The sequence below is a fragment of the Triturus cristatus genome, chromosome 5_2 (assembly GCF_964204655.1).
Source record: "Triturus cristatus chromosome 5_2, aTriCri1.1, whole genome shotgun sequence".
NCBI lineage: Eukaryota > Metazoa > Chordata > Amphibia > Caudata > Salamandridae > Triturus > Triturus cristatus.
The window spans coordinates 1011319283-1011343970 of NC_140588.1; the positions used below are offsets into that span (position 1 = coordinate 1011319283).

Genomic DNA, 24688 nt, shown 5'->3' on the forward strand with positions numbered 1-24688 from the left:
TCCAGGGCTGAAGCGGGCACTTCTAGAACAGGGCTAGATGGCTTAGGCCAGGCAGCAGGACAAAGGTCTTTTCGGCACGGGCAGAATGGTGCAGGCTGCGAAGTAGCGCCATTGCAGAACATAGATTTGTCAACATCCTGCTAGGAATTGTTAGCTGCAGGAAGGTATTGAACCTGGTGAACAATTGGTTTTGGGTTCGTGCTCAACAGGAGCAAGGGATTTGCTCTCTGTTCCATCAGGGTACGGGGACCGTCTATAGCACCAGGTACTGTAAAGCTGCCATTCTCGCCCTGGGCTGCGGTGTCAATGTCATCCAACTTTGCAGCCAGACCCTGAGCAGGCAAAGGCATAATTGTGATGGTGCAACGGGCATTCAGCAGTAGAGTTAGATGTGTCATCATACCCCGGTATAACATCAGTGATGAAACATAGATTGTGGCTACACACGACCAGGCACTCCAGGGCAGCGGGGGTGTGCCAGTGCCATGAGGGTGCGGGTTGCCTGGGTAGGGCTGCTGGCTTGGAGGGAGCTCTACTCGGATCGCCACAAGGGCACATTTTGCATGAGAGATACTGCCCGGTAGCCTGTGTCAGAACCTACCTGCTGCTTCGCCCGCGGGGGGCGGGTTACCTGCTAGTGCATCAGGATGGCCTCCCGGTCACTAGATTTCAAGTGGACCACATCCTCAAGGCCTGCCTTAGGCTGTCCGGCCATGAGGTCAGGGGTAAAATATTCAGCAGCCACTCTTTCCGCATAGGTGCGGCCACCACAGCGTTCCTGGCGGGAATGCCTGCAGAAGGTATTATGATGGTGGGGCGCTGGCAGTCGCATTGCTTCAAGCGGTACATCCGGCCCTAAGGGTGGCCGGGGGGGCTGTGGGTCACTTGGGGGGGGCTGTCTGTCCTGCCCACATTCATAGCAGGGCTCCCCTCCCTCGCTGGTTCTTCTTGATTGACGTATCCTTTACTGCAGATGTGCTGAAGTTTGCTTGTGTTGTTTTCTTTTCCGCTTAATAAACATATACTCAAAACCAATTTTCTCTTTATTAGGTATGAAGGTGTGGGTAATTGGTCACTCAATTATTGCAAGACTGGCACTTTGGGCGGCGGCAAGAGAGTGGCAGAATGGATTTGCCAACACGGACATCACGTGGTTGGGTTTCCCAGGCTTGCGCTGGTGCGACTTGTTACGGAAGGTTAAGCAGAGACTCCGGGGAGGGTGGCTGCCGCCCAACCTCTTGGTGGTTCACCTGGGGGGGAATGACCTCACATCACTAGGAAGGAGAGCTCTACTACAAGACATGAGGGATACTTTCTGCAAGTTGAGCGTGTTGTTGGGACCGTGTGAGCTGTGGTGGTCTGAGATGACTCCACGTACTATTTGGCATGGTGCTCGCTCAGGCGATGCCATCGAGGCATCTAGAAGAAAGGTTAACAGCGCTATGCGCAAGTTCACGGAGCAAAGAGGCTTTGGTTTCATCAGGCACGGCCTTCTGCATGCCAAGTCAACGGGATGTCTCAAAGGCGATGGGGTTCACCTCTCGGATTTAGGCATGGGGTTGTTTTTACTGGATCTAGGAGAAGCTCTGACAGCTGCGGGTTGCTATTAATAGGGGTTCTGGTGGGGGGCCCTGGTAGTGACGGTGGCCACTCCCAAGGCTGTGGAGGAGTTACAGGGCGATCCAGGGTCTGCACATACCAAGGGGTATAGCATGCAGCAGCACCGTGTGGTGCTAAGCCAGGATACCCAGGGATCTTTTAGCGTGTCCACTGGAAGACCTACGGCGCCCCGCTACCGACAGGCGGTTGTGGGTCTGAGCAACCGGGGGCTGCCATGTATGCTCCGCCCACCCATCACGGGGGGGCGTGGTGAAGCATGTGGACTGGAGGTTCACGGATGGGAGGGGTGGACCCTCCCAACATTTGGTGGTCACCAATTGGCGCTGCCATGGTGACCCTAGGCTTATCAGACGGGCAGGCGCCATGGGGCTGGCCTGCCCTGGGATCGCCCGTAAGATAACCCACCGTGTTTGCATATTTATTATGCTAATAAACCTGCAGCAATATTTCTCCACTTACATTCAGTGTCGTGTGTTTTATTATGATTATGTACTGATGTATGATATGATAACGGTTGCCGATATTGGCACTATGTAAGGCTGCCCGGGGTGGGGGTTGCGCAGCGGCCCGCCCCCTTGAGGGCGGCCGCCTTAGTGCCACAGGAAGGCACAGGGGTGGGAGGTCTTGTCCCTGGGCTTGACCTAGGGAGACCCCAAGCAGGTAGCTGCTTCCGGCGGGGAGGAGCCTTGAGGGGGGTACATATTCGGTCCCCGCCCCCTCCTCGCCCTCTTGTCCGCTCGTTTTGCCTTACCCGCCCATCCGCTTACCCGGCATCAGGAGGGACAAGAAGGGGGGGGAAGGTTTTTCTAACAACTTTCACTTTTGTGTTGCAGGAGGAGTTACAGGGCGATCCAGGGTCTGCACATACCAAGGGGTATAGCATGCAGCAGCACCGTGTGGTGCTAAGCCAGGATACCCAGGGATCTTTTAGCGTGTCCACTGGAAGACCTACGGCGCCCCGCTACCGACAGGCGGTTGTGGGTCTGAGCAACCGGGGGCTGCCATGTATGCTCCGCCCACCCATCACGGGGGGGCGTGGTGAAGCATGTGGACTGGAGGTTCACGGATGGGAGGGGTGGACCCTCCCAACATTTGGTGGTCACCAATTGGCGCTGCCATGGTGACCCTAGGCTTATCAGACGGGCAGGCGCCATGGGGCTGGCCTGCCCTGGGATCGCCCGTAAGATAACCCACCGTGTTTGCATATTTATTATGCTAATAAACCTGCAGCAATATTTCTCCACTTACATTCAGTGTCGTGTGTTTTATTATGATTATGTACTGATGTATGATATGATAACGGTTGCCGATATTGGCACTATGTACTGATTACCCGAGCTCGTGGTAACGCTCAGACCTTCTCCCCCTCAGTAACCTGTGTGGTATTTGTTCTGCCCCCTGTATTAGCAGTGGCATGACTGGACAGTCTGCATGCATTGATCAACCCTGCTTCCCTTCAGTAACCTGTGTGGTGTATGTTCTGCCCACTGCATTTTTTTATTTTATTTATTTAATGCGTTTTATATAGCGCGGACTTTACCCGAAGGTGTCAGAGCGCTTCACAATAGGAACAGTAATGATACATAAGGAGACAAATTACAAGTGAGCATGTTACACAATCAAACGTTACGTTACACGAGGCAATAGTGACAATTGTGCAAGTTTCAGGAGCAAACAAAATACAAGAGGTAGCAAACGATACGTTACAAAAGGAAAAAGTGACGTGTGCAGGTTACAAGAGCATACAGAGTACACATAGGTACAAAAATTGCAATAAATGGCAGACACTCAAAACACTAAAACAAAAGTTACGTTACATGAGGCAGTGGTGGCCGTTGTGCGTGTTCAGCCGATCAGCCCTATCGTCTCATGATTAACCAGGCTGCATGCATTGAACGGCGCTGCTGCTGGCAGGGCACTGGCCCGTATCGTCCTGTCCCTGTATCGATCACCGCACCTCGGTGACCGATACCGGCAGCACGCACGTGAGCCCCCATCACGAGACGCCTTGCTCCTGGGTCGGGATTCCCCAGTCGTGAATGTCTGCTGCGTCACGGGGAAGGGCCGGCCCGGCCCGGCGAGAGCAGAAGAGGAGGAGCGGAGACTCCCCTGGGTCAGTCAGGAGGGAGCACCGCGAGCGACGGGAGAGTCGACTGCCGGGGAGCACAGGCGAGAGTCTGGAAGCGCCGAGACTGCAGAGCAGACGGCTTGGGGAGCACGGGCATCTGAGGCAGCAGCTACTGCGTCCCTTCACCCCACTCGAGGCGTCCGTGAGTGCTGGCTCCTTTCCTTCTAATGCCCTGGGTGTACTGCAGTCAGAGGAAGCTTCGTCATACTTTGTCTATTCTGTATAATAACTGATCCTATTGGAGCTAGGTAGCGCAAGGGACACGTTATGTGGTAGTTTAGGTTCTATCAGCCTAAATGGAAAGCATCTGCATCGTTTGCTGGAAACAATTGTTTGCTTCACTTTTAACAACTCACAAAGTTAGCCCGCTACTGAACGGAGGAAAGTATCTTGCTCAGGATCACACAGTGTGGTCACTGGTCCGAGAGACAAGCTGGGATTGCAAGTCAATTTCGCCACTGCTAGACCTAATTCACCCACCCACCCACGCATCTGACAGACACATGAGGTCTAGCATCAAACAAGAGGTTTTATTTAACTTTGGCAATGTAAGTATGTGCGTCGGGTCTCCGTACTCTGGCTGCTCCCTTGCCCCACTGTACGAACACACGTGCCACAGAGCGGACACTCGTTGTAGAAGCGCAGGGGCGCACTGATCATGAACCGTGACCATCAGATGCCCCCGTCTTTGGTCAGGCTGTTAAAGGGAAGTACTAGAGAGAGCTGACATGACTGAGTGCGTGGCCAGGAGTGGGGGCCGTTCCTTCTCAATCCTGTGGAACTAGAAACCCTCTCATGCAGACTGAAGCCCCGAACATGGCACTGAGAGGTCTGCCCGTGTCTGGGCATGCTGTGTTCAGCCTGTCCATGGGAAGTAGCCCAGACACGGGTGGCACCAGGAGGCTGGCAGTGTCCCGTCACAGCACCTGGATCAGGCTGTGAGCCCAGGCTCCGGCAGGGATTTCACCCGTGACTCACGCCTGATCCGGAGGGGCATCCCGCCAGCTGCCCTATAGTCTGAATGCTGTAGTATGTAGGGCGCTGTTGTTATGAGTGAACCCGGCTGCTGCTCCAGCTGGTGACAACATCCGGCTGTTCCCTGGGGCCATGAACTCCGCTGACCTGCTGGAGTTTCCACGGTGTAGTCAATCTGCCTGCTCTGGAATACACCTGCTCTGAGCAGTAGGGATGCTCGTAGAGAGAGGGGACTTCTGTAGTGCTTCACAAACTATGACACTGCCTCTAGGCGCTTGCATACATACCTTCTGTTTCCAAGTGCGTAATACCCATGCTTGTGCTCTGAAGTAAAATCCGCATTTCTCAGTGGCGTTCGTTTTTAGGCCTTTTAATCACCTCGGAGGCATGTTATTTGTGCGGGTCAGGGCTCGATGGAGTGTAGGTGACTTTGCATTTATGCCCAGAGGAGCAGTCCCCTTTCTCTCGGTGTGCCGCATCCATTGTGTTTGGTAATCGGGTGCATCAATGGACGTGATGCAGTGGGGCATTACTTTGGTTTCTGCCTTTGTGCACGAGTCACACCAGTCAATTCATTGGTAACTTTCACATTGATGTGACCATACGCTAAATATCATCTCTGTTGTTTCTACTGTTATTATCGTAGCTTTTCTACTGCTGTTTTACCTCCATATTCAAACTCCACCCATGCGTACCACCGATATTAGGGCTTCTGTCATTAGTAGAACACCTGCTGCTGTTCCTATTTCAACTCCTACAAGTATTAATACTACAACTTTTGCTATTCTTGTACCGATATGACGTGTACTAATCTTGGTATGACCATCTACGATTCTGCCAGGACTCGTCGATGGTTACTGCTGTTGGTATTCTGGTTACTCTGATAGCTTCTCCGGCTTCCTCTAGTGCGCACAACATGCACCGCTTCTCTAGGAGCGGGTTATAGCAGTTGTTTCAATGAATCTTACAGAGGAAGGTGGAACATTAATCCCCAGTATAACTATCAAATCTCGACTGAATCATCATGTAAGTGTAAATGAATTGCGTCGTACATTCATGTACAAGAACAAATAGTTTTAGTCACTTGAGCGTCATATTAATCCAGTACTCAAAACACAAGGGATTCAGTTGCATCATAGACCCACATATGTCCAGCAGTAAAACAGTCCAGTAATGCACAATGCTCATATGTTTATATGCGCTGCTCCGCTGTTGCATATTTTAATGTCTATAATTAGCAATGAGTTGCTTAATTTGTTGGCAGGTTGCCATTTAATTATAAGCAGAGCAAGATGTGGAGTGTGCGTTGACGTTTCGGTCTCTGTTAGTGAATATGCAAGGCCATCATCAGGACTGTATGTTTGGACAAAATGGGCTGACCCTCATTTCTAAATAAGAAAATAAAAATCTACACAATATAATGCACATAGTGGGGGACAAAATAGCAGTTTTAAAAGAACCAACAACACAACTGGTGACACGTATGATGAAGCCGAGTAGAGTGTAGAGAGAGAAGTTACTGAGAGCGAGGGTGAATGCAAACACACAAAATGCACCAATCAAAATTAATGAATGGATAATTAATGGCCATTGACCAGCAAATTGAGGTGATCAGAATGGTGCCGTATAAATCCCAAAGTGAGTAAAAGAAAGTGTGCCCTGCATATGATCAACCAAGAAACAACAAGATGCCAATACTGATACACATTTTTCACAATTCCACTGGTGCATTTAATGGAAACAATGTCACCATGAAACCTCTTTTTCCGTATGAATTCATAAAAATGTATTAAAAAAATCACATGTATAAATCAGATGAAAAAAATGTAGTCCATTTAAATTTTTTGACACACATCAAACTACCTTATCCCATGAATACCATCCTTAATACATCCTTAGAACCACAACAACTTCTCTTTCATACCCAATCAGTCCACCCATCACTACCATTCTTCTCAATCAACCACTAATTCCACTCTACACACGTTCCAGCAAACCCACACCCAGCCCACCTTTCAATATTTCATGTTTGTACAACAACAACAAAAAGATAACACATGAACAGAGGGCAAACACGAAAAAATTACCAAATTGCAAGATTTTTGGCAACAATTTGTACACTTGATTGGCCACAAACAGGTCAACGCATTTCAAACCCCTCCAAATAAAGAGTTCTCCTCAGGACCAGAAAGCTTATTTGATGCTGCGAGATTAGCCGATCGATACTTCGCTATATTCAAACAGCCTACAGAACGAACATTTATTGCGGCGTACGGTCGATGACCGAGAGCCGTTGTATCACGGGTAAGTTGTTGGGGATTTTAGGCGTGAATCCTTTTAACTAACACACTCTTCTCCTCCTCCTCCTCCTCCTCCTCCTTCTCTTCATCTTCCTCTTCTTCTTCTTCCTCCTCTTCTTCTTCTTCCTCTTCCTCCTCTTCTCCCTCCACTTTGTGAAGTTGTTACTGAGTCGTAGGTAGGTTGGGGCTGCCACTGTCTGTTCAGTGGGCTTGATTCACAAGAATTTTGTAAAAAGTTAGAAATCTGCGTATCATTTATCTTGGCTACAATTTGCGTACATTTGAGTGATTGACAAATTTGCTGGGATATGTTTAGAAATCTCAGTGAATCGTAGATTTTTATGCTTACTCCTACTTCATTAAACGTTGTGCTGTCTACTTGCCGCAAGACGGATAATTTGCTGGTGTAAGTTTGGCAGACTTGTTTGTACATTTGCACAAAAACCTTTATTTCTGTTGCTTTTCACATAAAAGTCCCTTTCCTCTACACACCACAGATTATGATAGTGCGCCCTTCCTACTCTCACCATGCAAACACACTTTATTGCATGGCTAGCTCTGTTTTTGTGGCAGGAAACGACAGGAAAATGGCTTATAAATACCAACAAACATATAAATGTGTCTGTTTTGAGGCATTTTTCTTACCCTAATCCCCCTTTTCCACTCTTACCCTACACCTAATACTGCAGAAAGCCCGCTGGCCAGATACATTGTCCTTACATTTAAGTTCAGTTGATATGAATACATGTCCCCAGACTACTGCTATGTTGATAATGATCTCTGAATTTACAACTGCAGTTTAGTGCTTTATGCATTGAATTTCAGCTTAGGTGCACAGAAAAGTTTATGCATCTGACATAGTAGATCTCTTTCTGGTGTTCTCAGAACCACTGAATCAATCTTTCCAGGATCTACAAAGGAAGCGTTCAGGAGGGCGTTCCATGAGGCTAAGTTGCGTGTTGACGGTGATGGTGCCCAAAGGCCTTGGAGGTTTCTGGTCATAGTAGACAGTTTGGGGGTGATAGATAGAGCTATCACTTGACATCAACCTCAATCCCTCCTGCAAAAACTTAGCCCCAACAGTCGAAACCACCACGAGCATGCTCCGCATGAAAGCCTGGAAATCCTTCAACCCGTACCTAAAGCTGAGATTCTCAAACTGATCTCCTCCTCCAAGTCCGCATCCCACATCCTCGACCCTGTACCCACCCAATTGACCAAAAAGCTGAAATTCTCCCACTGTGGTGCGAAATCTTAAACAGCTCCTTGAAAAACGGTATCATACCAGACTGCCTCAAAGTCAACCAAGTCACGCCACTATTGAAAAAGCCAGGCCTAGACACAAACGATCTGAACAACTTCAGTCCAGTTTCCAACCTCCCCTTCCTATCCAAAATCCTTGAAAAGTGCGTTCTCCTACAACTGACTCAGCACATTGACAACATCAACCTGCTTGATCACAACCAATCAGGTTTCCGAAAAGGCTGTAGCACCGAAACCGCGATCCTTAACATCGTGGATGACATCCACAAGTCCCTTGATAGTGACCAATGCTACCTACTCACCCTCCTGGACCTATCGGCAGCCTTTGACACGGTTGATCACAATCTACTCATCAAGGCTCTCAAAGACCGAGTAGGTGCGGACGAGGTGGTCCTACACTGGTTTTCCTCCTCCTTACACAACTGCTCCCAAAGAATGAAAATCAAATCCTTTACGTCCGACCTACACCCAGTCAACAGAGGTGTCCCCCAGGGCTCAGTGCTCTCCCCTCAACTGTTCAACATACCCTTCCACCTATACGCAGACAACACCCAGATCTACTTCGAAACCTCCTCCATCAACGACGTTCTAAGACTCAACAACACTCTTAGAGAAGTTCAACTTTGGCAATCAGCAAACCACCTTAAACTCAATCAAGACAAAACCGAAATCTTCCTCATCTCCAACAAAGAAGAAAACCCTCAAATCGTAGAGTGGCTGAAAGCAATCGATGCTCTCAACGGTAATCTCACCCTGGCTAACTCGGTAAGATCTCTAGGAATCACCCTCGACCCAAAACTGAACATAACCAAACACATTAAGATCTCAGCGAAGAGTGCCTTCTTCAATCTGAAGCTTCTTAACAAAATTAAGCTCTTCATCCCACCCAAGGACCTCAAAAAAGCCACCCAATCAGTGGTGTTATCTAGACTTGACTATGGGAATGCAGTCCTCTCCGGTACAGCTCATTCCCACCTAGCGCCACTCAAAACTCTCGATGCTGCTTCCAGAATGGTCACCGGAGTTAAGAAATATGACCACTTATCTCCCGCACTCAGAGAACTAAATCGGCTCCCAGTTGAAATGCGTGCCAGCTTTCGAACTGCCTGCCTCATGCACAAAGCCCTGCACACAGGGAAACCAGAATACCTGGCCTCCAAACTCAAGAAAGCCGGCCAGACAAGAAACCTCAGGAGCTCCAACACCCTCTTACTTATCCCTTTGAAAACACGCAAACAAAAAAACGCTGCACGATCCTTCGCTGGAAACGCACCCAAAATCTGGAACTCCATCCCAGCCGATATCAGGACCATCCCTTCCTTTATAAAATTCAAAAAACTCCTAAAAGACCTCTTCCTCAACCATGCCTTCCCGAACCGAGAACCGCGGCTGAAACGCACAAGCCTGCACTCTACAGTCACTTGACAATGTTCCAACACAACCTACCTCTTCCTGCACTTTATAGTCCCTTGTCAATGTTCCACCACTATCTACCTCATTCCCGCTCCCCTACCCCCTACTCGTTCCATCCCCCCCCGGAAGGAGGGTTAGCCCAAGACTGTGCACGCATCGAGGCTGTCTCAGGACCTCGCTACCTCATTGACGCACAGCACAATGGACCTTTCAAACATTTACGCTTACCTTTGTCTCTTTTATGTGATTTCTCCCCTATTTCTGCTGTAAAGCGCTCCGATATCCTCGGGTCTGGCCAGCGCTATATAAAACCTCTTAAATAAATAAATAAATAATAAAAGATGTTTTATGAGGAACAGGCATCTACATTTTCATCATTGCAAGGCACATCAAAGAGCAGTTTAACTATCATTTCTGTGGCAAGTGCCTGATACTAATGCATCGAGAAACTGTTGGCAGTTTGCGGGTCAGAGCAGGCGGCTTGAGCCTGATGTGTATTTATTGGAAGAACAGGCATTTCATTTACACCATTGCAGCCATCATCTGGGACCAGTTTCACTTTCATTTCAGTGGTGCGTGCCTGATGCTAATGCATCCAGAACCTTGGTGGTTTGAGCCTGATGTGTATTTATTGGAAGAACAGGCATTTCATTTACACCATTGCAGCCATCATCTGGGACCAGTTTCACTTTCATTTCAGTGGTGCGTGCCTGATGCTAATGCATCCAGAACCTTGGTGGTTTGAGCCTGATGTGTATTTATTGGAAGAACAGGCATTTCATTTACACCATTGCAGCCATCATCTGGGACCAGTTTCACTTTCATTTCAGTGGTGCGTGCCTGATGCTAATGCATCCAGAACCTTGGTGGTTTGAGCCTGATGTGTATTTATTGGAAGAACAGGCATTTCATTTACACCATTGCAGCCATCATCTGGGACCAGTTTCACTTTCATTTCAGTGGTGCGTGCCTGATGCTAATGCATCCAGAACCTTGGTGGTTTGAGCCTGATGTGTATTTATTGGAAGAACAGGCATTTCATTTACACCATTGCAGCCATCATCTGGGACCAGTTTCACTTTCATTTCAGTGGTGCGTGCCTGATGCTAATGCATCCAGAACCTTGGTGGTTTGAGCCTGATGTGTATTTATTGGAAGAACAGGCATTTCATTTACACCATTGCAGCCATCATCTGGGACCAGTTTCACTTTCATTTCAGTGGTGCGTGCCTGATGCTAATGCATCCAGAACCTTGGTGGTTTGAGCCTGATGTGTATTTATTGGAAGAACAGGCATTTCATTTACACCATTGCAGCCATCATCTGGGACCAGTTTCACTTTCATTTCAGTGGTGCGTGCCTGATGCTAATGCATCCAGAACCTTGGTGGTTTGAGCCTGATGTGTATTTATTGGAAGAACAGGCATTTCATTTACACCATTGCAGCCATCATCTGGGACCAGTTTCACTTTCATTTCAGTGGTGCGTGCCTGATGCTAATGCATCCAGAACCTTGGTGGTTTGAGCCTGATGTGTATTTATTGGAAGAACAGGCATTTCATTTACACCATTGCAGCCATCATCTGGGACCAGTTTCACTTTCATTTCAGTGGTGCGTGCCTGATGCTAATGCATCCAGAACCTTGGTGGTTTGAGCCTGATGTGTATTTAAGGAAGAACAGGCATTTGATTCACACCATTGCAGCCATCATCTGGGACCAGTTTCACTTTCATTTCAGTGGTGCGTGCCTGATGCTAATGCATCCAGAACCTTGGTGGTTTGAGTGTGATGTGTATTTAAGGAAGAACAGGCATTTGACTCGCACCATTGCAGCCATCATCTGGGATCAGTTTCGCTTTCATTTCTGTGTCTGTCTTCGTAGTTCCTTTTCCAGAATTTCCTCACTGAGGTACCTTAAAAGTTAAATCACTGTATAGCTGACAGCAGTGCTTCGTGTGGGATTCCAGCCCTTGTGGGACTTTCACCAAACGTTTGGTTCTTGAAAGAATGTTTTATTTAATTAAAACTGACTCAGGAGGGCCTCCCAGGGATGCGAACCTCAGGACGTCAAACGGCCACCTGCTCCACCGCTCCTACAGCGAAACAGTTTCTTGCCATTGCATGTTTTTATTTTCTATCTAAAGTTCGACACACGAAAATACGTTTAAAAAGGAAGGTAGAACTTTCGGTTCTCCTTCTGTTATGAAAAGTCTTACTGGCAGCATTATCCCTCTTCGGGTTGTACTTTAATTTGTCTAGGGCAGTGCAAAGACCTTTCTCGTTCATTGGTCTCTCTCTCTCTCCCTCTCCTCTCTCTCTCTATCGCTCTCTCTCCCCCTCTCCCTCTCTCCCTCTGTCGCTCTCCCCTCTCTCTCCCTCTCCCCCTCTCCCTCTCTCCGTCTCCCTCTCCCTCTGTCCCTCTCCCCCCTCTTTCTCCCTCCCTCTCTCTCCCTCCCGCTCTCCCTCCCGCTCTCCCCCCCCTCTCCCCCCTCTCCCCCCCCCTCTCTCTCTCTCTCCCCCCCCCTCTCTCTCTCTCTCCCCCTTTCACTCACTCTCTCTCTCCCCATCTCACTCACTCTCTCCCCATCTCCATCTTCACTCTTTGGCACTCCATCCGCTCCCACCCACGTTCTTTCTCTCACTGCCACTCTCCTTGTTTTTAGGTTTGCTGTTATCCTAGACCTTTTGAGTTTACTAAACGTGCATGTATAATAAACGTCCTCAGAGGGGCTTTCAGCGGGGCTGTCCATCCATTGGTCTTTTTGTTGTTCACATTCTCTTCTACGCTCCAGTGCATACAGCACGGGGCAGTGTGTCAGCCCACGTCTGCCATTGGCTAGTTAAACAATGAGTGCCGGCTCTCTCCGTGTCCTTTCACATGGGCCGCAAGTTCACACACAAAGTAGTTCGTAGTACCTTCAAGTGCCAGGGATAACTATGTCAATACATGCTTTTTGAGCTTTTGAGACCAAAATGCATTGTGACTCCAGCCAGTGTTTTTTTCTTGTTTGTTTTTATAAGGATTGCTGAGAGCCCAACCATATTTTTTGGCAAAAACCATGACAAAACCAGCATTGACAAAGCCAAAAGTCTGGCAGCCACCTCCAGGCCGATTGGCTTTGCCAGTGCTCGTTTCAGCGTTGGACCAAATTTCTTTGCAAAATGTTTTTTAAAACAAAACTTTATCACAATCGTCTAATGGGATGGCAGTGTGTTTCTTTGGTGATATAGGTCTGTGCAAAGATTTTTGCCACTCAACGTGACAGTGAAATGCATGGACGTCGATTCAACAGAGCGCTATAGGCAGTGGAAGTTAGGTAGCCATGATTGTCAGTGACATCGCAGGTTGAGCCCCTACCTACATGGGTTTTAAGTGGGATGGGTCCTGCCAGGTCTCAGACCCCATGTTAACTGAATCCCAACTTTGAAACTGGTCCCTATGGGGCTCCATGGTCATGTCCTCAACTTACCTATCAAAAAACACGAGTCCGTTTCTCGATAAGGGCTTTAAAAGCCCTTGAGATATCTGTTGTATGTCAGCGATGCAGTCCTTGTTTCCATTTCGCATGTTTTGCATCATCTTGCATTCTCTAAGAGTGTTGGTGTTTTTCAAGATACTGCGCTTCTGTCGTTCTTAAATGCACCATATGCCTTTTGTATTGCGTACACTTTGAGCTGTGCCCCCTCCAGGTACCTGAGTGCAGATTGTGATGGGTGCTTACAACGGCACATGAGTGAGAGCTCTAAACTGTAGGCAGTGTGAGTTGCTCAGTGCCTGAGAGTGGGTCTGCTGACCACATGCACATCGAGTCCTGGTCCCATCGGCAGCGCCACAGAGCAATACTCGTACGTGTCGTAAGGTCAATTGTGGGAAAGTGTGAGATATGCAGGTAGAGGACTTGGGGAACATGTAGGGAGAAAATGGGTACCAGTGTCTAACGGAGTGAGACTGTAGAAGCGAAAGGGTCATGGTTGCGTTGTATAAAACTCAATAAATCAAAATACATTACATAAAGAGGTGTGACAAGAACAAGAGTGCCTAGACATTTCGTAGGCCACCACCCCTTCCACAGACCTTAGTAATGTTTAATTCAAAGTCTCCTATTTTCAGATTTGAAACATTTTGATTTCTAATTCTTCACAATAAAGTCGTCGTTCATTATCTGATGCAACTAACAAGCATGGACAAAGCCAGCTGGTTTGTTTTAGGAACATTTGTTGCTTGGTGTGTGATTTATCTGGATGCAATAATAGAAAACTTAGAGAGGGTCCCAAATACCGGCCAGGTGGCATGCTGTGTGAAATATAAATATAATAATAACGAAATTAATTTAGATGGTTGTAAATGTATTCTTTGTGTGTTTTAAAATGTATATTTCACAGGGCCAAAAATAGGTTTTTTTTTTTACTGATTTTCACATTTTGTTTAACCAGTCTTTGACCTACAAATGCTGTCCAGGCCGGTACACTACCGGCTAGTAGGCAGCCCCTTCAAAGACATAAAGGAAGTGACCGTGTTTATCCTCTTCTTTCCACTCAGTGCGTTTCACTGTCCAGCTGAGGGTCCCAGGGCGGGCTGAGCGGTCAGGAGAGAGCTAAAGGCTGGAGACGTCATCTCTGCTGCCGCGTCCATGTTGGGGCCCTGATGGGCATGGTTTTGGAAACCCCGTTGCGTCTCAGCTGTGGAGCTGGGCAGGGCCCAGCCTTGCACAATCGCAAATTCCTCTCCTGCTATTCATAGGCATAACTAAGATTCCTGGACCTCGCTTGTGGGGTCGGGGTGATCCATGTCCGGGGCCAGGGCTGCAAGCAGATGCTGTGTGGGTCTGGCGGGATCGCCGATTGCGAGTCCGTGTTGAGAACCCGGTTTCCTCATAACGCCTTTCTTGTGTTTTCTAGACCTGTTGGTTTTGTAGCACTTGTGACATCCTTCTGGTGGGTGATGCAAGCGAGGAACATACGTACACGCTCAGTTCAGTTCATTTTTATTTTATTTTGATATTGGCAAAAACATGTTATCGTGCGGTGCTGTCCTTCCACCTCGCTGCCGTCCGGTCCGCGCAGCCGCATCCAGTGGTTCCAGCTTTCTGATCTCCAAGACCCGCTCTGTGGCCCGGAGCATGGCTAGCGCCTAAAGACCTGACCGGTACACTGTAACAAGTATTTTCACTCAGTCCTTGCTCCGCTCTTCATAAAGCATTTTGGTTCAAAATATTATTTATACAGGATTTGGTGAAAAACTAGGATGCATGCTAAAGGAAGTGCGTCAGCCACATGACGTAGGGATCGCGTGGTCACTGCTCGATGTACAAGCATCATTTGCATAAGCAGTGCCTTGCAGCGGGCTCTTCTCACTGCACCCCAAGGACAGCCGCCAAGACTTGAAGTGCAGGCGGTTTCGCTTTACAGAAGCAGCTTGGCACCCGGCCACATTTATAAGCACATGGTCACATATTTTTATCTTTTACGTGACCATTTACGTTAAAGTGGCAGTGTTCCCCTTTTCTGCTTCCCCGCTGCATCTGAGACTCACAACTGGGAGTGATTGCGTAGAACTAGTCCGCCGCATCACTCGCATTTTCAATTTCAACAAAATCGCAATGGCCTTTCTTTCGCTTGTTTTAGTGTTATTACCAAATACAACTGATCGCGTTTCAGTGCTTGCTGATGTGTTTGCACTGCATATTTTGGTTTTTATGGTACATCATTTACATTTTAATTGCTATGCTCATATTATCTGCTGCTTCTCCTTGTCAGGAGAAGTCTTGAGGTTGTAGCATAACTGACTATGGGGCCTTCACTCCAGTTATTGGCTCGAGCCGCGAGTAAAGGCGTACACGGGCAGTGAGGGGCAATAGCTAACATGCCACTGAATGTACCACTAGACGTCCAGTCCATTGGCAGAGCTCTGGGACGGCGTTGGAAGACAGAGGCGTTTTTGTCTGTAGTTGCCTCGACTCAAGGGACACGGAGTATCGGTAAGCTGCGGTTGATAATAGTTTTATACTCCGTGAATATCTGAGATCCTCTCAAAATCCGCAAGACCGTGCCAATCTAGAAACAAACCTGCTTTTCCGTCGTGCAGAACTGAGCTCCGAGTTACTGAATACATGTCAGTAAATGTGCAGTCGCTGTTAAGATATCAAACCATTCCGAGCTGCTCAGTTTCCTAGTCATGATAGATGCAATGTATGGACTTCTATTGAAGCTATCGAAGGAGTGATGTTATACGCTTCAGCCTGTCTGGGTGATTCACATGAAGCGTTTCTGGCTGCAGCCAATCGAATCTGGTAATAGTGAGCTGCAAAAACAATCGCTGCTGGAAGATGGTGCATTTGTCTCCGCTTCATGGAAAACATTTGATTAGGGCATGGACATGCCTGGGGTCTTTCAAAACTGCCTATTGATGCAACCACGAAAGGTTCGCACATATTATTCCATTAAAACGACACAGTCCGTCCGGCTATGTGCGAAAGAACCACCACACGGCATTTCTGTTAAACGATGCCCTTCTGTAGTCTTCTGTGGTAGGCCTGCCCAAAAGAATGACTGAGTGGTTTTATCTAGGGCAGGCCAAACGTTCAAAAAGTGTTTTCTTTTTCACCCCCTAACAAAAAGCTACTTGTATAGTGCGAGTCTCATTCCTGCACCCGCCTCTCAACCTTGCATCCACAGACCTCAGAACTGAGTGCCCCTCGTGGTCTTGACTCGCTCCCTTCATTCAGTGTGTTCCTAAAACCTTGAAGTCTCTCATCAGTCTTAATGAACATGTAAATAAAGATTTCCGAACTCTCTCAAATGGACTCACTCAAAGCACTGGCTCTGTCTGATTCTTGTGGCCGCTTGAAGCATTGAGGAGCCATGGAACCGATTCTTACACAGACTATCCCTTCTGAGAGAGTCTATCGACTCACTAATTAAAGCCAATGATCAGCTTTAACTTGCCAATAGAATAATACATGTTTGCATTAGGTGCAAATGCGTCATTTAATGTATGGTATGGGACTGTCACGGTTCTCAACTCTGCTTCCACAAATCTATAGAAAGAAGGCTGACCTGATGCAGCATTCAGCCTCACGCTTCTTCGTGCCTGCCAGTGAGTGATCCCTCAGACCTAGGGACTCTGCTCGCTGTCAGAGTGATAAGGAACCGGTACAAAAGGGGGTGGTGATGGACGGAGCATCAGAACCAATCAAACACTCACACCCAGTCAACAGATCTGGGTTTGATCCATCACCGTTCTTTAGCCCACTCTGCCACCCCAGTTTAGACATGGCCATATGCAAATCAGTCTGACCCCTCATGGGAACAGTCCAGCCCGAACTGCCAAGCCATGCCTTCCCTGGACCGGAAACAAGCTTCCTAGGACCGGTTTCTGGCATTTCAGCCGTCTTCAGCCAGGCTTGCTTGAATCCAGTGGCAAAGTGAGCAAGGGACTCACGTCTGAGCATACCCTGCCAACTTATGGCGAACAAAGCGGTACAAAAGGGGATGGTGATGGACGGAGCATCAGAACCAATCAAACACTCACACCCAGTCAACACATCTGTGTTTGACCGATCACCGTTCTTTAGCCCACTCTGCCACCCCAATTCAGACATGGCCATCTGCAAATCAGTCTGACCCTGTGCCTCATGGGAACAGTCCAGCCCGAACTGCCAAGAGTGATAAGGAAGTCAGGTCTCTTGCATGTCAACATCCTGACTCAGGGGTAACAAATTGCTTGGTCTCTACGGTTCAGTAACTCCATGGCCTTAGTAGTCCCTCACCTCAGTTAACTGGAGTTTGGAAGCTGAAGGTTTCAGTTCAGAGGAGAACCTTTTTATCAAAATACTTGAGTTCTTAATTGTATTTCAGATTGGATTACAGCCAGCTCCAGCAGTGGTTCACTTTGTTCCGAAAGGTCATCTTCGCATAAGACCAGATCAAGAAACAGTACACTTTTCTTAGAATGGTATGTGCCATCCGAGCAAGTATGGGGATGCTCTAGAGAGCAGGTGTTGATTGAAAGAAATGTTCACAACTTGTTCACATATCCAAATATGTTCAAATCAAACTTGATTAACAATCTGGTCTATTTGGCATCTTGTGCTAAATTTGTATTAGTGAACCATTTTCAGAAAGTTCTTGCATTACAACTACAGTATGTGCTGCTAGATCGACTATGGGACACTTATCTGAAAGAGAAGTGCTGCAGTCAGAATACAGCTTTAGTTGAGAAGTAGAAACAGAGAAATGTGCTGAGTAAAAGGTTCAAGTCACTTTATCTGGGTTCCCTGTCTGATTTGATAGGTGACGTTAACTCAACAAGAAATCGAATGGTTACCAAGTTTTTAGCCATGTGAGAGTATTGTTCGCCACAAAGACTGGGCCTGACGGTGTAGATGAATTAATATTGATTATTGGTACTATACTTCATGTCATGGTAAAGTCTCCTCAGAGCACTGAAATGGATGGGTAGATGAGGAAGAGGGTCTATAAAAATGGAACGTAGAGGTCAAGATAAAGGGATCATCGAAGTAACCTTCTGGATAGCATGGTCGTTCCAAACACTTGTATCGGTATCCCGATATAGAGACGTTTGAAGAAGGGTGTGAGAGCATGGGTTGAGCAATAAGCTCTTAGGGCCTTATTGGCCACAAGAATAAAATGGAGGGCGGTCTGCTGTATTTAGAGATCCCCACCTCCCTGGCAATTATTTCTCTGATGTGAAAGAAGTCACCTACATGGCGGCTTCCGTAAAAAAATAATGTTTGTCAAGCTGGCACGATGTTTAAAGTGACTGATCAGAAAAAAACGGTTGTCTAGAGAAAGCAGTCTTCCTCAGAAAATGGAAGGAGGATGGGCGCACACTGCTTCACCTCTCAGCACAGTTAACCCCTTAGTATTATAATTAGTGCAGTTCAGTTTAAATGCTTACTTGAATTTTTGCTGAAATGTTTTACCAAAGTTGGTGGAGGTTAGTGCTGTGAATCTCTAGACACATGTTTCTGGAAATTATCCTTCATCAGTAGAGATAAAAGATGAAATTCATCTAGGGTTGCTGAGAAATCTTGCACAATCCTTTCAGGTCTCAGTACCCCTCACTGGCGCACAGGCAAAAGCTCATCATCTCATTTTCGCTGCAGGCACTGCAGAAATGGGTAGGGAATATGAGTGGGGGCCATCCCGCTCTCAGTAGGGTTGGACAACTGTCAATGTGAGCTGGTGGTCCTGTGGCAGATGGACCTCTGCCTTAGGAGCTTCTGCCGGTAAAGCCAGTAGAAGCTGCATCAACAGTAACCTAGCGCTTTTCCTGACTCTAAGCTGAGCAGAGGGAAATCTGGTTTGACAGAGCAGGAGGATCTTCAGTTTACAGTGTTAGTGTTCCTCCCGGTCAAACTCGAATTGACGCTGTTAAGTGTACATTAGATATTGTAATCTTGTCAGCAAACGTAACGAGAAGGCACGTTAATGACGTTAGAAGTGATGTCTTTTAACATCCATTTGTAGGTGAGACACTACTTGGAATGGCACTTGCTGGCCAGGTTGGAAGCAGTGTCTTGTAGTTTCTGTATTTGGACGAGACTTATAGAGGAGGCGCTCACGCAAGCTAAGTTGAAATCATTTTTTAAAAACTCCTTGCGTAGAAGAGCTTCGAAAAAGAGTACTACAAGTAGCCCAAGTTGGACGTATTGTCTTTTCATTTACATGCTTAGCGGGATCTCTTGGAGCAGTGGTGCATGCATGCCAAGCTATAAGTAACTTGTTTCCACCGCTCTGCTTAGCTGAGACTCGAGGAGCGGTGCATGCATGCCAAACTGTAAGTAACTTGTTTCCACCGCTCTGCATAGCTGAGACTCAAGGAGCGGTGCATGCATGCCAAGCTATAAGTAACTTGTTTCCACCGCTTTGTATAGCTGAGACTCCAGGAGCGGTGCGTGCATGCCAAGCTATAAGTAACTCGTTTCCACCGCTCTGCATAGCTGAGACTCAAGGAGCGGTGCATGCATGCCAAGCTATAAGTAACTTGTTTCCACCGCTTTGTATAGCTGAGACTCCAGGAGCGGTGCGTGCATGCCAAGCTATAAGTAACTCGTTTCCACCGCTCTGCATAGCTGAGACTCAAGGAGCGGTGCGTGCATGTCAAGCTGGAAGTAACTTGTTTCCACCGCTCTGCATAGCTGAGACTCAAGGAGCGGTGCATGCATGCCAAGTTGGAAGTAACTTGTTTCCACCGCTCTGCATAGCTGAGACTCGAGGAGCAGTGCATGCATGCCAAGCTATAAGTAACTTGTTTCCACCGCTTTGTATAGCTGAGACTCGAGGAGCGGTGCATGCATGCCAAGCTATAAGTAACTTGTTTCCACCGCTTTGTATAGCTGAGACTCGAGGAGCGGTGCATGCATGCCAAGCTATAAGTAACTTGTTTCCACCGCTTTGTATAGCTGAGACTCGAGGAGCGGAGCATACATGCCAAGCTATAAGTAACTTGTTTCCGCCGCTCTGCATAGCTGAGACTCGAGGAGCGGTGCATGCATGCCAAGCTATAAGTAACTTGTTTCCACCGCTTTGTATAGCTGAGACTCGAGGAGCGGTGCATGCATGCCAAGCTATAAGTAACTTGTTTCCACCGCTTTGTATAGCTGAGACTCAAGGAGCGGTGCGTGCATGCCAAGCTATAAGTAACTTGTTTCCACCGCTCTGCATAGCTGAGACTCGAGGAGTGGTGCATGCATGCCAAGCTATAAGTAACTTGTTTCCACCGCTTTGTATAGCTGAGACTCGAGGAGCGGTGCATGCATGCCAAGCTATAAGTAACTTGTTTCCACCGCTTTGTATAGCTGAGACTCGAGGAGCGGAGCATGCATGCCAAGCTGTAAGTAACTTGTTTCCACCGCTCTGCATAGCTGAGACTCGAGGAGCGGTGCATGCATGCCAAGCTATAAGTAACTTGTTTCCACCGCTTTGCATAGCTGAGACCCGAGGAGCGGTGCATGCATGCCAAGCTGGAAGTAACTTCGTACCACCGCTCTGCATAGCTGAGACTCAAGGAACGGTGCATGCCTGCCAAGCTGGAAGTAACTTCTTACCACCGCTCTGCATAGCTGAGACTCAAGGAACGGTGCATGCATGCCAAGTTGGAAGTAACTTCTTTCCACCGCACTGCATAGCTGAGACTCGAGGAGCGGTGCGTGCATGCTAAGCTGGAAGTAACTTCTTTCCACCGCTCTGCACAGCTGAGACTCGAGGAGCGGTGCATGCATGCCAAGTTGGAAGTAACTTTGTACCACCGCTCTGCATAGTTGAGACTCAAGGAACGGTGCGTGCATGCCAAGCTGGAAGTAACTTCTTACCACCGCTCTGCATAGCTGAGACTCGAGGAACGGTGCATGCATGCCAAGCTATAAGTAACTTGTTTCCACTGCTCTGCACAGCTGAGACTCAAGAAGCGGTGTGTGCATGCCAAGCTGGAAGTAACTTCTTACCACCGCTCTGCATAGCTGAGACTCTAGGAACGGTGCATGCATGCCAAGCTGGAAGTAACTTCTTTCCACCGCTCTGCATAGCTGAGACTCAAGAAGCGGTGCATGCATGCCAAGTTGGAAGTAACTTGTTTCCACCGCTTTGTATAGCTGAGACTCAAGAAGCGGTGCATGCATGCCAAGTTGGAAATAACTTCTTTCCACCGCTCTGCATAGCTGAGACTCAAGAAGCGGTGCGTGCATGCCAAGCTGGAAGTAACTTCTTACCACCGCTCTGCATAGCTGAGACTCTAGGAACGGTGCATGCATGCCAAGCTGGAAGTAACTTGTTTCCACCGCTTTGTATAGCTGAGACTCAAGAAGCGGTGCATGCATGCCAAGTTGGAAGTAACTTCTTTCCACCGCTCTGCATAGCTGAGACTCAAGAAGCGGTGCGTGCATGCCAAGCTGGAAGTAACTTCTTACCACCGCTCTGCATAGCTGAGACTCTAGGAACGGTGCATGCATGCCAAGCTGGAAGTAACTTCTTTCCACCGCTCTGCATAGCTGAGACTCAAGAAGCGGTGCATGCATGCCAAGTTGGAAGTAACTTCTTTCCACCGCTTTGTATAGCTGAGACTCAAGAAGCGGTGCATGCATGCCAAGTTGGAAGTAACTTCTTTCCACCGCTCTGCATAGCTGAGACAAAAGGAGCAGTGCATGCATGCCAAGCTGGAAGTAACTTCTTTCAACTTTCATGCTTAGCTGAGTCTGTGGGACCGGTGCACACGTCAAGATGGAAGTAACTTTGTTCCACTTCCGTGCTAGCAGAGACTGCACGGTGCACGCATGCCAAGTTGGAAGCAACTTCTTGCCACTTCTTTGATAGCTGTGCCTTTAGTGTGGTGCACGCCTGCTTTTGGAAGTAACTTTTTTTTCATCTACACGCTTAGCTGAGACTCTAGCAACGCATTGTACACGCGTGGCCTCAGGAACAACATACCCAAGTTACACACCTGAAGCCACATGTGCAAGTTTCAGTAATACCTGTGTGGGAATAGAGTAGTTTCTTAAGAAGTATAGCATCCCACTTGTCAAGAGACGGTAGCTTTGTCATTTCGAGTTGACTACTCTTTGCAGCTCGTACCACTGCCCCTGGACGGGTTTCATTTAGCGACCTTGCTCATAGCCATCAATGGAATTATATGAGTGCAAAAGAAATCAGTATAGTACGTGCCCCCACCAGAGATACATTCCCTCTAGCACATCTTCCGTGTTGAGGGTTTGAAGCTGCTGCAAGCGTAAAGGGTGACACTATGGAGAAGATGGAGCTCTGGGCCTCCATTGCAGCGTACAGCGAAACCTACATTGTTTTTATAGACTTACGCAAGACACGCTCGAATGGTTCTGTGCTGTTTTGGTACACAGCATCATCTTTGTGCTTAGTAGCTATCCCTTGTTGCCCAACAGATCTGGACGGCAATCCAGGAAGCTTTAGTATTTACTGTAAGCCACTTTTACTGATAGTGAGCAAGATGACTCACCCCGAGTGCGCCGCTTATCACAAAGGCCTGCATCGGTCTTACTGGCTTACATTTTTGTTTTGCACTTTAGAAAGGTCTTTATTGTTTTTAAGTGAATGTGACCATCGTTAACGATTCTGTGGAAACCATTTACTGGAACCAGAATGGTCTTTGACATTGTGTTTGGTCGTGGTCGTGGCTGGCGCGATTAGGATAGAGCAGGGTATTGTCTGCTGATGGACTCTATTGGACCGTGGCTGCTTGAGCCCGCTATGGATCGCTGTGATGCATGGATGTCCCTTTTATTCCGGGGTGTACATTTGTTCATCGCTCTGCTTCTGGTGCCGCTGTTACAGCTGTATGCGTAAGTCGCGGAATTAGAAAACATCATTCTTATCTATCAACTGTAACACTGCCAGGGATCGCAGGTGTGTGCATGCATCTGTATGCCCCTCACCCTGCCATCTCATTTCATCAAGTGCCCTAGCCGGGACGCTTTGGGCACGATCCCCTTTGGCTGAATCGAATAGCGACATCCCGCGCTGGGCAGTCTGAGTGGGGATTGGCAGTTTCCACTCCCTCTCCCTCTGAATGGTGGAGCACTTACCGAGGCCTCATCCCCCATCCATGCAGAGGACCAGAATGAACCATTTTTGGGATAAATCTGGACCATCTTTCAGAGTCTCTGAAGAATACTTTGCAGAAAAATCACCATGGAAAATTCTATCCCTTCACCTTGCATTTTGTTCCCTGGGGAAGCGTCTTCCTGACACGTTATCTCCCCGATTAGAATGAGAGATGACACAGAGGTTTGCATGTTACTTTTTCAACATTTCGCACGTTTTTCTTTGTCGCACCTTGTTTTCCTGCACACATTTCTTAAGATAATACTTAGTGAAATTTCCACGAGAAAAAGCCCAGGTGAACAGTGATTTCGGCCAGCATTGCCCATCGATTAGTGCCTAATTTGTGCAGGTAGATGCCACTTATTGATGCTTGGACTTAAGAAACAGCTTGGCGCAGCCACTTCTAAATGAAGCTCTGCTCGGGGACTCGCCGAAGGAAGGCCTCTGCTTTCAAGACCTGCTGGCACTCTTACTAGATTCTAGCCTATTCCAATAAATCAGCAATCATTATGTTTTTTCATTCGCGCCCGTCGGATAGAACCTAAATGTCAAGATGAGGAACCCAGTGTGTGGGGTTGTCACATACGTGTCTCCAGTAGGAAGGGTTCCATAGGAGCGGAGCAGCCTGTTGCATGGGTCCGGGGAAGCCTTCATAGTTCTTGTTGTTCCATAAAGCCGTGTTCTCTGGGATATCTCTTTGCTTCGGTTCTAGTGCTGTTTTCAGGTACTGCTTTGCGTTTTACCGTGCGCAGTTACTGCCTCTTCAGTCGTGGGGCGGAGAGTTGGATGTACGACTGCTGTTTTGTCATCCTGCTTGACTACAATAAATACAACAAACCATTTCTGACACCGTCCCTTTTTTTAATGTTTGTGCTTCAGAAGATCCGATGTAAGTGTGAGGATTATACCCGAATGCCTTCCCACTATTCTGACTTGGCCGACGATGGGGAAGTGAGGGAGGATCCTTGATTTCCTTGTAGGAACTCCACGCCGATCGCCTTATGCATCAGGAGCAAGGTCCATCAGGAGCCGAAGCGCTCACCCTCCCGCAGTCACTTGGAGGCCTGCAGCCCGTTTGGCTTACTGGCAGGGCTACTGGCACCTATTGAGGGTCATATAGGGGTCAATGTTCCTCAATCGCGCATGATGAAGTAGTCCTGGTTCAGTGCAGATGAAGTGGATCACTCGGTGCATCATGGATGAGGCTTGGCTTGGTTTACCCGGGACGATCCCGCTCTTCGGTTTCCCCTGCACAGTGTCGATGGCCACGAGTGCCCCCCGCCTGACCTGCTGCTGCTGCTCTGCAGGGTTTCTCTGCCCAGATGCATTCATTTGCAGTAAACTGTAGGGTTTCTTAGGTGCACCTTCTCATGTTCTTCAGTCAAGTATAGGAGG

General features: G+C 47.9%; 1 protein-coding gene across 2 annotated transcripts in view; it reads left to right on the top strand.

Moving 5' to 3' along the window:
* ZC3H12B (zinc finger CCCH-type containing 12B) overlaps positions 1–24688 on the top strand; it is a 380046-nt gene that overhangs the window by 304319 nt on the left and 51039 nt on the right. The window contains exon 1 of one of the 2 annotated variants that reach the window (XM_085608287.1): positions 3743–3890. The exons of the other annotated variant lie outside the window; for it this stretch is intronic. The gene's annotated coding sequence lies outside the window, so the exon portion shown is untranslated. Of the gene's footprint in view, positions 1–3742; positions 3891–24688 lie in introns of those variants that run through there. 2 annotated transcript variants of the gene reach the window in all.